General features: G+C 45.5%; 1 protein-coding gene across 2 annotated transcripts in view; it reads left to right on the forward strand.

Moving 5' to 3' along the window:
• Window positions 1-447: 447 nt before the first annotated feature.
• FLRT2 (fibronectin leucine rich transmembrane protein 2) overlaps window positions 448-14,148 on the forward strand; it is a 71,133-nt gene continuing 57,432 nt past the window's right edge. The window contains exon 1 of one of the 2 annotated variants that reach the window (XM_090033845.1): window positions 448-579. The gene's annotated coding sequence lies outside the window, so the exon portion shown is untranslated. Of the gene's footprint in view, window positions 660-14,148 lie in introns of both variants that reach the window. The other variant, XM_090033844.1, reaches the window with a different exon arrangement.

Here is a 14,148-nt window from a genome sequence, read left to right on the forward strand (position 1 = left end):
GAACGGGGCCCGCCGCGGTCCAGCTGGCTGGTGGCGGCTCTTTGCTCTGCCTGTAAAGTTCCCGTGTGAACGGGGCAACGCTCGCTTTTCCACCCGGCTTGGGGGTGGGCTGGTGCCCTTCGCGGCGCGGCGCGGCGCGGCGCCGGGGGGACGGGGCAGGGCGGTGGGGGGAAGGGATGGACATGCCGTGTGGGTCCCTCAAAGGTCACCCCCCGCCCGGGGAGAGCGGGGCAGGGGTGTCTGGAGATGGGAAATCTCTAAAGCCGGAGAAGACCTGTTGGGACCGGCCCCACCGCCCTTTCCCTCCGGTCGTGCCCCTGCTTGCCGCGCGGAGGCTGAGGCTGAGGCTTGCCCGCGGGGCAGGGGCGTCTCGGGCCGCCGCAGCCTCTCGCTCGCCGCCCCGCACCCGCGCTCCGGAGCCCGCGGCGCTCCCTGGCGCCGGGGAGCGGGGATCGCGCCTGGACACGAGCCGAGCCGCCGGGAAGGGAAGACCGCAGCCCGCGCCCGCCGGCCGGCCGGGGAGCCCAGGGACTCGGCCCGGCGTGCCCGCGGGCAGCCACGCAGGGGAAGAGCCCCGGGGTGAGCCTTAACCCTGCGCCATGCGGGAGCGCGCCGGCCTGCGCCCCGGCCCGGCCGAGGAGGGGCCCCGGCGGGAGCAGGTAACAGCCGGCCCGCGCCCGCCTCCGCCGTGAGCCCGCACGGGGCAGTGCGGGAGAGCCCCCCCCCCCCCCCCGCACACACGCCCACGCCCGGGACAGACACCCGCTGCCCCGCTCCCCGGGGAAGGAGCCCGCGGGGAGCGGGGCTGGCCGCACACCCCGTCGCGCCCCGCCCCACTCAAGCGCCGTGGGGCGAATCTGGAGCGAGATCAAGGTCAGGGCCGGCGGCGGGGCCGGGGGCTTGTGCTGCCCGGGCGGGGAGGCTGCGCCGGGGCGGCGGAGCCCCGCGCCCGCCCCGCCGCCTGGCACGGCCATGTGTGCGCCGGGGCTGCGCAGCCTGGCTGCGGGGCACGGGGGGGGAGGAGAGGCAACGTGGCGTGTGTGTGTGCGTGTGTGCGTGAGAGAGAGAGAGGGGAAGGAGCACACACACACTACAGACACACACACACGCACCATCACCCACCCCCACACACCCCGCATACTCTATTCATCCACTCACCCACCCACACAGCCTAGCTGTCCAGGACACACACGACACACCACCCACACACACACACACACGACACACACCCCATCCATCCACCTCCCCCCCCAGTACACACACACACAAGGCCCAGCCGTCCAGCACACACACACACACCCCTTCCACCCCAACCATCTCTTATGAATGGCATGGAAATCAAAGGGCATGGCGCTGGCACCTCGACACTGAATAATTCAGACCCCAGATGAAAGCGGAACAAGGGCTGAGAGCCAAGGGCAGGCCATCTCGCTCTGCCGGCCCAGGTGAAGGGAAGAGCCAAGTTCGCATTCAGCCGAAGGGGCGACAAGGAAGGAAACAAACCCCGCCGCCCCCCGGAGGCGTTTCAGTCGCCTTTCCTGAGGCTTGGACACATGGCATCGATCAGCTCGGCCTCCCCGCTCCCCTGCCCCTCCCGCCTCCGCTCCGGCGTAACTTAACCCACAAAACATGCCCCGCGCTTCTTGAATAATGAAGGAGACGAGGTAGAGTCCCCCTCCGGAAAGCCTATTCTCTTGTGCAAGTGATCTTCAAAATAAAGGAGCAGAGCATTTATCCGGACTTGTTAGAGCATGGCAGGAGCTCGCTCCTGAGCTGGGAGGGCCTTTTCTTTTCTTTCTTCCCTTTCTCCCCCCGCTGCGGAGCAAGTGCAGACAGCGCAGGATACGTGCACGAAAAAGAAACGTGTTCCTGGCTCCGGAGAAGGCCGGCGGTGGGGATTAGCTGCGGCCCCGCGAGGCCGGCTGGGCCCGGAGACCGCCCGTCTCCCGGCGGGCATCAGTGCGAGCCCCGCGCCGTGTCCCCCGGGGCCCGGGCTGGTTATTTCCCAGATCAAAGTTCATCACAAAAGGGGGGGGGGGGAGATAGAGACGCTCATCGGAGGCTCCCTGCACATGCAATAACGCCATGTTGGTGGAGACTCCTATTAAGGGCACCTTTCTTGCAGATTGCAAAGCCCCCCTCCCCGCACCACAGCTTGCAAAGACCCCCTGGAAGGAGTCTTATCCCTCTGCGCCCAGGCGAGGACTCCTTTCCCTGAGCGGCAGCTCTGCCAGCCCGGCCTCCTTTCTCCTTTTTTTTTTTTTTTTTTTTTTGCACAGCTCCCTCGCGGGGGAGAGGGCTGCCATGAGCCCCAGGCCGCGGCTGCGAGCTCCCAGCCCCGCGGGAGCCGGCCCCGCAGCCCAGGGCAGGACGGCCGCGGGGAGCCGCCGCTCGCAGAGCCGCCGGCAGCCAGGGATGAGTTAAAAGCCTCGCCTGACTTTGCCTCTTGGAAAGCTTTAGGTTGCAGCCCTGCCTTCCAAGCATTCTTCAGCCCAGAAATGTGGGAGGGACTCCAGGACGGGGGGGGGTGGAGATGGCTATCAACTGAATTCATTACTGTAAACATCTCCCTGGGGTGTCAGGCAGGCAGGAGAGCGAGCGGGGGGGAAAAGGCACGACTCACATTCCCGGGGACTAGTCAGAGCCGAGGCATCGCTGCAGCGCGGAGCAGCCCGCGCCGCCGGAGCGCCGGACAGCGCGGCCCGGGGGCCCCTGCCGCCTCCGCCGGCCCCGGGGAAAGCTGCCGGGCGCGAGCCGGCTCCGTCTTCTCTGAACCGGGGGGGAGGGCAGAGAAGCGCGGAGGGAAAGCGCGGAGGGGATGCCAGAGCCCTGGGCTGCGCGTTGGAGGAGGAGGTGGAGGAGCAAGGGGGAGGATGATGCCGCTGCCTCGTAGGGGAGGCCGGAGAGAGGCGCAGAAGGGATCGCTCCGGAGAGGCGGCACAGGCACGCGCCAGCCTGCGGGGAAGCGGACCTGCAGGGCGGGCTGGGGCTCCGGCAGCTCCCCGCCCGCGCCGCACTGGATACTGCAAAGGGCGCCAGCCGCCGCCAGCCCCGCGGACACGCAGCAGCAGCGCCCGCCGCAAAAGTTTTGGTGCGGGGGGCAAAAGGCGCAGAGGGGGATTATGATCGGTGCCGGACGAGGACTCCCAGAGCCTGCCAGGTAGAGTTGGGATTTCATTTCTCTTCTTGCCCCTGCTCCTTCCCGTGCCCGCCACTTTGGCGCTTCACACCTCCCTCCCGCCCTCCCCACCGCAACTCCAGAGAAGCAGGGAAAGTTAATGATCCGGGATCAGGTTTTGTATCAGAAATATCACCAGCCATCTCAGCTGTGCGTGTGCGTGTGCGTGTGTGCGGTGTGTGCGGCGTGTGCTCGGCACACCCGCACACGCACAGCGGCACAGATGTGGGAACAATATGTGACAAGTGCTCCGAGGGGCTCGCGGCTCTTCTCCGCCAGTTTGCGAATCGCAGCTCCGTGGCCAGCCTCCGCTCCGGCTCAGTCCGAGCGGCTTTGGGAGGGATCGCGACGCGCGACGCTTCAGCAGCGCCAGGGATTGTCGTGGTCCTCTACAGCCCGGTGGCACCTTAGCATCTCTACAGAAGACCGACCCCACACGCACACACACGCACACGCACACGCGCACACATCCATGTACCCCAAGATCTCTTCTTGGCAGAGCTTCAGGAAAAGCTGAAGGGAAACCAGGATGTCTAGAGTCCCCCTTGAGCTGTAATTTTGGAGTGGTGTGTGTGTGGTGGATGCAACCTGATTTTTTTTTGGGGGGGGAGGGGAAAGGAATCCATTGGGAAAACAGTAACTTTAACAGATAATCTTAGACTGGAAGAAATACTAGATGGCTCACTGCTGACAAGCCTAAAGAAACCCAAGTGGAACAGGCAAGAGAAGGGAAGGTAAATGGCACCAGAATTCATCGGATCCCTATCAATTGCTCCATAAATGGAGGGGGGGAGGGTGGTGGGGAGGGGGGATTGCCTGGAGAGTTCCAAGCAGCCGCAAGTCATATAGAGGATGATCAATGAAAAGCAGAAAAATAAGAATAAAGGAAAGGAGGAAGGGAAAATAGAAAAAATAAATCAAAGAGCAGAAGAGACCTCTCCAGTGGGAGATAAAAACCCATTATAAAATCAGCAGCAAACTAAGGGAAAAAACCATTCACTGTCTTGTCAGAGTGGAAATCAGTCAACAGGAGCTTTTAGTTAATTTTAATGAAGGAAATCTGTTTAAAGCTTACAATAAGATCATAAAGTCCAAGGAACAAATCTGTGTAAAAGCCTGTATGGTGTGTAGAAGGTGCTGATTAGATTTCTTCAACTGCTGCTTTTCTGGCCATACAGATCCCTTGCTAAACAGAAAGGGTGGGTTGCAGAAGAACTATTTATTAAATCTAGGCAGATTTCTGTATCTCCCTGTCACACACACAGAGGTTTATTTACTGCATCTAACTTCTCAGTGCTTGTAAACTAATAAAACCACTTCAAATTCCAAGACTGATCTAATACAAGGAGCGGCAATCCTACAGTCCTCGCTTAGGCAAAACTCCCACAGACTTCATTCATTGACTGCTGTAGTCTCTGCCAAACGCACCCTTTATCCAGAGGATCCAGAGGAAACGCAATGATAGGAGTAGGTATTTTTGGAAAGGAAAAGGAGGAAAAATGTTCTGGCATTTTTCCAAATTGATTTAAGGCTACTGCACCAATAAATCTCTCTTTCTGTTTCTCTCTCACCCCCTTTCTCTCAATCTCTTAAAGAGTCAACATGTGCAATCCTATCATTGGAGCATGGCCCTGCCTCACCAAGCAAGATACAACAGATGTGCTCTAAAAACTCCCACTTCCAAGTTTAAAAGAAGTATGATAATAAAATCCTATAGTTGCTCTTGCTCTGGGAAATAATATATATAAAGAGGAGGAGGCATCCATACGGAAATATTGGAAGAGTTTCAAAATATGTCTGCTATATGCTTCTGCTTTTTGCCTGTGAAAGGACATTGCACATGGACATTGAACTTCTTTTCCATTTGTAGTAGATTTGCCATTTAAAAAATTATTCTCTAGCCAGACATGGTAGCGAGGCTGTTAAAAAATGTGACACTGCAGGCCAGAAATTGTGTGAGCGGAGCATTTCCAATCACCGTGTCAATATTATGCTGATAAAATTACCTGACTGAAACTCTCATCAGTGTTCTCCAAAATCTAGTCCTGTAACGACAGAGAACTTGTGTTCGAATGCACGCCGTGTTCAGAAGAGATCCATCCTCCCTCTCTTTTCCTTACGTACACACCCTGTATTTCATCTGGTGTGATTTTATCTATGTTTGCCTTTGAGGGTCTGGATCTAATTTGAGCCACTGTTACAAGTCACATTTATATCCTGGCCTGCTGGATAGTTTGATTTAGGATTTAGATGCATCTCCCTAAAGCAACCCTATACCCTCCAAGTTGGAATCTGCATTACATAGGCTATGGTTTCAGTCGAGAATCAGGAATGTGCTAGTCTTTAATTGCTTAAAATAGCAAATAGCTAAAGTGCAGGATCTCATGAGGTCTGACTTGTCCATCCCTTCTTAAAGGGAGGGTAGTGCATGTGTGTATGTGTGTGTGTGTGGGGGGGGGGTGCTGCACTTTACAAACTCCAGAAAAACCACACAGGAATTCATATATGCCACAATATCAGGCTTTTTATGAACTGCACTTTTTGTTTAATAACCTGGAAAGAAGGCATACTTAAGATAATATTGTTTCTGTGAAGGTGAAAGTTTCCTTAATCATCTCTGCTACCTCTTCTTTAATCTCACACCGAGTTCCTTTTCTCACTAGATTACTTTCATATAAGTTTGTGGCTTCTACCACACTGATTCAAATTCAGTCCATTAGTGACCTCTATCTGTGAGAAGTGTACAATCAATGGTGGTTTTTTTCCTCTCTTTTCTTCTTGAAAGCAGATTGAAAATGCAGTCTGTGAATTGCTTTGCTGTTTCATACCTGCAAATCACCTCACCTGCAACCCCCAGAAGTAGTGTGCTCTATTGGCAATGTAATTTAAGAGCATTTTGAAGAAAGAGACAAACAAAAAAAATCCAAGTCTAAATAAGTACCAATAACTTCAAGAACACTAGGCATCTAAGACAGCTGTTCCAGGGAGGAATGATAATATGATCAGCATTCATGAAAAGGAGGATTAAGTATTAGTCAAGGCTAATAATGAAAGCAATGCATTTTTGTCCACCTGATGTTTAAAAAACCTCCCAATTGTAAGTGAAATTTTATTGCCCCGGAGTGCTTACATAACAACTAAAACTTGAAACAGACACTCAGACCAGATATACTGTAAATAGACTTTATAGTATCAGGGTTTTCTTTAAAAAGAGAAAAAATGCAGCCGGGTCTAAATTAGGAATACATGCGGGAAAGCAATGATGGGGAGCCGGGTGGCTTTATAAACAGATGGTATCTTTTAGAGGTTTATTAAAGCCAGCTTCCCAATACTAATTTGTCTCTTGTATATCCACATCTATATTTCATGTTTTAGTTAATTACTGTGAACAGCAGTTGAGAATTTAAGAGCAGCATATTAGCTTGGTGGGAGAATAGCATTGTTTTTGCAAATATAATGTCAGGTGTTTCTTTTTTCTCCTTTTGGGCAGGAGCCATTCTGGAATTTTTATTTATTTACTCACTAAAGAAACTGAAAGAGTTCAAATTGCCTTAGAAATATATGCAAAATTGTATTTTCTTTTGGAAAATGTTATGATTTTTTTGAAAGAGTGGAAAGGTACCCTACTTAGTTATTATTTTGACAAAGGCTAAAATAACATACATCGAAGATATGATGTTTAATTCCCCCAGCACAGTGTGTGACCAATTCCTTTCAATTAACTGAGTTTTTTTTAAAGAAAAGGAACCATAGAAAGAGTCCTGAAACCCTATTCTTTGGAAGGATTGCTTTATTTTTTTATGTATTTTTCCCAGAAAACAAAATAATCTAATCCACTGTTTGTAACTGTGGAACTATTTTAATGAAAATTATTTCCCCTTAAATAAATCTCAGCTGCAACAAGCAGTGAAATCTCAAAATGCTGTAATGAATTTGTGATTTTATGTGGATAGTCAAATTGTTGGACCTTTCCCATACCTTTCCATTTTTATTATTGCTGTACACAAGTAGCAGTCTTTATTTTCATTTGATTCTTCCTTATGACATGGCCCTTTGAACTGAATCAAATCTAAACACCAGCAACCTTTTAAAACAAATCTATCACATTCTGCTCAGGATTCCAGAAAACCTATTGATTCATAAAGAGATCTGTAAAACATCTTAAAAAAAAGAAATCTTGTGCTTGTAACTTTGCTACATAAAGGTCTGTATATTATACTTCAACTTAGAATTGTGTTATTTATTTATTTAAAGAAACCTTCTCCAGCTTAGTTTAATGTGAAGGTGCGTTTACGTAAGTGTGTAGACTCTAGTGTTCCTGCTTCACTCAAGAGAACAGTGTTGTTGAAATGGATCCCCCCCGCCCCCGCAGACTTTACTCCAGCAAAACTCCTAAGCACTTCAAGCAGGCTCAAACTTGACTGGTGCTGAACTCACTTCAGCCCCCAATTAAGGGAGTAGAAAATAAAAGGTGCTCTGCATCTTACAGGAACTGATTGGCACTTTGCAAGATCTGGCCCTTAAAAAGAATGAGCACCAAAAGGTCATGGATTTCAAGTCAAAAGGCCACTTTCATAATTATTAATCACTGGCCAGCTATTCAACTGATAAATTAATAAACTAATTCTCTGTGACAGTTGTGGGTTAAAGACCACAATCATAGAAAGTGAAACAAAAAGAATAATTTTGAAATATATTTGGGGTGAAAACTTTATAAAGCCTAGATAATCTAAGGTCTGATCCAACATACACTTACTTGTGTGAGACCTGATCCTAAGTGAGAGTTTTCAGACGACCCATAGATTCCTTCATTATTGCACTTCTTAACACACTTTATATGGACTACTTAGATTGGCTTTGTTTTGTTTCACTTTGTAAACCAAGTCTTTTTATTAATTTTATGGATACTTTAATTAAGATCCTGTCTACCCCTCCTCAAAAAATGGACCCCAAACAGACATCAAATGAATTTTCCTTTGACGAGCTAGTGGCTATGATAGAATAAAGTCAAGTCTATTATATACTTTTTGGGGGTTGCATTCTGATCAACATCAGTGAGTACGAGTGAAAAGTACAAGCCATAAGATAACAGAATATGGTCCTCAACATAGTTGCTTGTAAAGCTGTTCGGCCTGTATGCACAGTGATTTCTGCCTTCGGCAACATCTGTGCTAGTTGGTACTAGGCGTTTGTCCTGCAGTACCTGCTATAAAATGTACACAAATAGTACATGACCCATTGAAGCCAGCAAAGGTCACAGTCCTGAATGGAAAGCATTATCAACACCTTATCAGGACTGAAATAGATTCTTACTGTAAGGTAATGTCATTTCCAACTGCACCTGGCAGTTCATGTCACTGCTTAACCAAAAAACCAACAGGGAAAGTTAGATTAAAGAGAATGTTTCACTTCTTCACCACAGTCCCTGTCCAACAAAATTAATTCAAAAGTAGTTTGAGTAGTTCCATAGCAATAAATGAGACTTCTCTGATTAATACTTATTACTTGCATGGGTAATAGTCTTTTTCATAAGGCTCTGGACTGTGGACCAAGGTTGCAAAGTTTTAAGTGCTCTCACATCTCAGGTGGGATTGGGCTTCTTATGTGTATTATTAATATGCCACCTATATTTATGTGTTCCTTCTTTTGGTGATTATTCATGAACAAAGGGCTTGCTTACATACAAATGTTATTCTTTTAACTGTAAGACTAAAGATGGAACAATTCCAACATTGTGACTCCAGTTATATCCATGTAGTTTATTCCCATAAAGGCATAGAAAAAGTCACAGTGGCACAAGATACATTTATACTAATACCACTGTGTTGACACTAGGTTTAGACTAGTAAAACTGTTAATAAAATATCAGGCCCCCAAAGAACACAGTTATATGGGTACAAATGCTGTGTATAGATCAGACAATATCTTTGCAAACCCTAATGGGGGGGAGGTGTATACACACACATGTACCTGTACATGTACATGTACATATACATATACATATACATATACAGGGAGTAAATAATCAGGATCTGGTGTCCTATTTTGTGCTTGGAATGTTGTTTGTTAAAAAAAGTGAAATGTTTCAAAAATTGGGAACATAGATTAGAAATATTTTAGCATTTCCTTATACTTTATCCTGGATGCAGGCCAAGGAAAGGCCTTGTGTGTAGGCAGTAACTCCAACATCACTGGTACCCCATTGTCTGCATGTGTATTCTTGATGAGATAGCTACATAAGAACAGATCCTGTTTGTCTTGCTTTAGTGAGCCACCCCGTTTAAAGAAATGGTAGAACAGGACTTGTCAATCTCCTTATCCTTAACCACTTAGTCTTTACGGATACTTACAAGTTCTGTTAGACTGACATTTATTTCCCAAATGTCCTGTATCAGTTGGAAAGTTAATGATCACTTTGTAATAAATAAGTAGCCCAGAAATGTCTGTAGCTTTATCATTTCACTGCCTAAAATGTTTGCTTTGGATCATGGGGTTTAGAAGCCTCCAGCCTAATGTATTATTGGCCCACATGCATATTGCATTTGTTACTGGTTTATTATAAGTAGGCCCTATGTTATTAATTGAGTCATGGAAGTTAGAGATGAACAAGACCTATTAGGTCATCTAGCTCAGGATTTTCCCCTGCAGTAGTTTCCTTGGTAAACTGTCCAGTTTTGTTTTAAATGTTTCAAGAGATTTCACCTGAGACATTTTGTCTTCTAAAGTACCCAGAGGAAATGAATTTCACTTTTTCCATTTGTTTCTTATTGTGCATTCAAAAAGTGCTACTGTCCAGGATGCTACATTTCGGTACCTTTAAAATGAAATGAGCAAAGGCCAGGCTAAAAACAGTTACCTAATGTTGCAGATGAGTACACTCTGAATGAATTTAACAGCACAGAGAAAAAGAAGAAAAAAGAAAAAAAAGTTCTTCTCAACAGCATTGCTACATTCTTTGTATCAATTTGTATGTGCCCAACAGTGATCTTTGAAATAGCTCATTCTGGCTCTGTGCCATATTGCTCAATGAAGAGAATTTTTTTTAAGTTGATCTTCAGTTCAGCAGTAAATTGTAAAATGCATCATGCCAGGCATAGTCTTTTTTATTTGAGAAATTACTTCCATCATTTGGAAAAAAAAATAATTTCAGTGCCTTTTGCTTTACCAGTGGTATATAACACAATAACAGTCTTTAGTCAGAGAGAAAAGTGTCTACTATTACAGCTCTGAAAATGGTTAGGCAATAAGGAAACACAATGGACATTTCTCTCTTTCAAATTCATACTTTGAGTGCTACAAACAGTGCCAAGTCTCCCATCACCACCTAGAGACTGTTTGCATAGTCTCTGCAGCAGACCAGCTGACAGTACTGTTGCTTTAATTGCTTTATTCATGTGCTGCTTGAAGAGTATCTTCTAGGTATGAAATATTGTGTATAAAGAATTACCTATGTGTATATACTTAGGTATACATACTTACAAACCACACACAAATGCATCTCCACACAGGAGCAAGAAACCCTTTGAGAGATTCTGAATGGTAAAGGACCACTGAGCAAGTTCATTTCCTTGTGATTTTGCAGACTAATTAGCTCATATCTACCATCAAACATTTTATTGGACTAGGTGTGACAGGGGAATTAGTGATATCACAGAATTTAGAACTGGAAAAGACCTATTCGATTTTCTAATCTGTTTGCAGTTCTCCTCTCCCTTACTGCTGTGCTTAATACAGGTTTGTTCCCAAAAGCAATGCTTTATCTAGTACAGTTTGTAGTGACTTGTGCAGCTGCATTATTACCATTTTCTTTGGAAGATACTGGGTCTGTGGATCCACCTTGTTACACTGGTATATCAATAGTGTCCCTCAGACATTGTAGTGAATTATACAAATGAAATACCAGTTTGAGAGAGCAGCGAATCAAGCTTAGTGATACCTTAAGGCCAACAAGAACATTGTTTTCATTCTGCATGGAGATATTCTGATCAATAACTTTTAGTCTAAGTACAGACATTCAAAAAGCCCATGGTGAAATCGATCTGTTACATGGTTTTCTGAAGCATAATTTGGATCATCACTGAACAGAATGTGCATTTGCCCTATGGGTTTGGGTTGGGTTTTTTTGGGGGGGGGGCGGGTTGGGGGGTAGCAAATCATAGCCCAGTTTCTTCCATTTTAAACCACTCTGTACATGCCAAACTTCTGTTCTGTTATGCATATAGACAGATTTTGTGAACCTCACTTTGTTCTATTACAAGTATTGATTAGTTTCCAGTCACCTATGCTGGTAAAAGTTTAACGTCTTAAAGTTAATTTTTAGTATCCGATGCAATTTCTGGATATACATTCTGTAACCACAGAAGATAAACATTCTTCTCTAGTGTCAGATCCACACAGAGGACCTTTATAAATATGGAATAAATGACATGTTAGAGTTTCTGCCAGCAACCCTGGCAATAAAACTGTGGATCTACCCAGATTCTCTTTTCCTGTAAAAGTTTCTTATTAGCAAACTATCCATACACTCCAACGTGTTGTGACTGTTGATTTACAGGCAGGGTGCCTGCTTGACTAAAAGTAGTCAGATGTGCATAAGCATACATAGGTTAAGTGCTAGCAACAGATCTGAGTAGACCCAGACCTACTATAAGACACAGCGACTAACTTAAGGATAAGGAGCTCACCGGCTGGAATTGTTTGGCTGGTGTTCTTTGCCCTTCATTTATCCAAAGTTGTAAATGTATAAGTTATCTTGTACAGACAGACAATGATGACTCTGAATTTCACAAACACTCATCTTTCCATGACATTGATGGAAATGCTATTGAATCAAATGCATTGGTATTCTAATTATGATTCTGTTATTCAGAACTTCCCTTAGGCCATCAATATCTCATATGCGATCATATTTTACAAGCAGCAAGCTGATGGCTTGGTTATACATGTGCTGACGAAGAGATGATGTCCCACATCCTAACTGACTCTTTATATAGAGATGATCCTCTTCAAATACAGTGTAAAAGAATAATCACAGGTGAATTTCAGATAATATCAGTCCCAGTTCACAGGCTACTTTGTATTATATTTGCTGAGGCAATGTACAGTGATCCTGAGAAGATGTGTTTAAGCAAAGCCCTATTTCTTGTCTTTGGTTGAATGAGAACCATGTCTGACAGGACATTACTTCTTTTAACCCCTTCCATGCTAGGCAGAAAGAGTACTTGTTGTGCCCTGGAAGAGAACAAAGGCTGGAGACAGCATTTCACGCTCTTCAAATGTAAAATGTCTACTCTTTTGCACTAGCTGGGGTGCTTGTATTTCCAGACGTGTATTATCATTTAGATGGCAAAGCTCTGACTTTTTTACACAAGGCACAGTACAGGCTGACACAAGGTCACTTTGGAAGTGTTCAGCTTCTTTGGAGACATCCAGCCAAAAGGATATCTTTAACAAAGCTCCCAGTTCTGCAGAGCAAAGGGTAACTGCTAGGAGTATTTAGAACCTTATGTTACATTTTGTAAAAATAGGATTTTATAAATCCTAAGAAAAATGCAAGTTTCAGTGATTTTTATTTATCTCTCCAAAAAAACAAGCTTTTATTTGGTTTAAATGTTGCCCATATTGTGTGCTTAACCCCAAAATTAAAGCATTGTGCAAAAGCAGGATCAGAGCCAGCAGGGGAAAGTGACTAGAGAATGACCAGGAAAAAACAGGAAGAATGTGAGTAATCTATGCTTGAAATACAAGGATAAACAATTAGCTTTCAGAGCGATAAGGACATCAGTTTCCTAACAATCACCGTTTTAATAGTATAGGCACTATTAATCATATTGGTCAAATCTTCATTCCCATGAAAAAGAAATGGGTGGGAGCCAGGAGAGAAAGAAAGGTCTGTGAGGTCCCCTAGACCATACTCTTAAGGAACGAGTGCACATAGATGCTGAATCAAAGTGAAAAGGACCTTAGACTCTATTAACTTCAGATCTGAGTCCTCATGAGATGGGTGAACAATTGTGTATCCTCATCGCTCCCCCATACGCTAAGCCATAACCTCATTCTCTTACGGGCTAAGTGCAAAAAGTCCACCCTGCATATGCGGATGAAAGGGAAGAGTTTAGGCTCATTATAGTTAAAACATGCTGTTTTAAAATTCATAATTGACTGCCTGATTGCATTTTATAGATTCAGTTTTCCTATGTCACTCACTTAACATGGGCCAGAGTTCTATTGTATTATACTGAAAGAATGAGTTAGAAGAAAGACAGGGATGGTATGGCTATCCTCATGATGAAAATAGCATTATAACTTTAATCTGCTGTTTCTGTTTACAAGTAAATTGCTAAAGGAAATGATCATCTTACATTTAAACAAAGTAAAGTTATGCTGCATCCCATTTCATTAGCATGTCCTGTTGATTAAATCACCAGTACCTCAAATACTGATCAGATTCTACAAGGATGTTACAAGCTATTTTTTCACTTGCAGCTGAAGGTGAAATAGAACCTGACACTGGATTGTAAACACAGTAAGGTGATGAAAAGTTGTTCATGAAACAGATTAAATTTATGGGGTTTATAGAAACCCTCAATGGGTACATACAGGTGTTACATTGAGAATGACCTAACCAGGATTACATTGATCTAAATACCCAGTTGTGCAGGCATTCAGAGGGGTTAGTTCAGCCAAAAAATGGAGGTGCAACTAACTTAGATCAAGAAATGGTTAATCCAATCTAGGAAAAGGTTAACCTGATCTTGTGAATGCATAGCCTGCGGGGCTGGAAAACCCCAGTTACTCACCCTGTCCCCAGGGCTGTGCTACCTCCCCCCCGCTAGCTGGTTGTTCTGCCAGCTGACCACAAACTTGGCAACTGACCCCAGACCCACCTAAACATAAAGTAAGCAACCTAAACATAGACCGGATGTGGGGAACATTTATATATATATCCTTTATCATGTGTGAAGGTCTAA

The sequence above is a fragment of the Crocodylus siamensis genome, chromosome 2 (assembly GCF_052110815.1).
Source record: "Crocodylus siamensis isolate JL-2025a chromosome 2, ASM5211081v1, whole genome shotgun sequence".
Classification (NCBI taxonomy): Eukaryota; Metazoa; Chordata; order Crocodylia; family Crocodylidae; genus Crocodylus; species Crocodylus siamensis.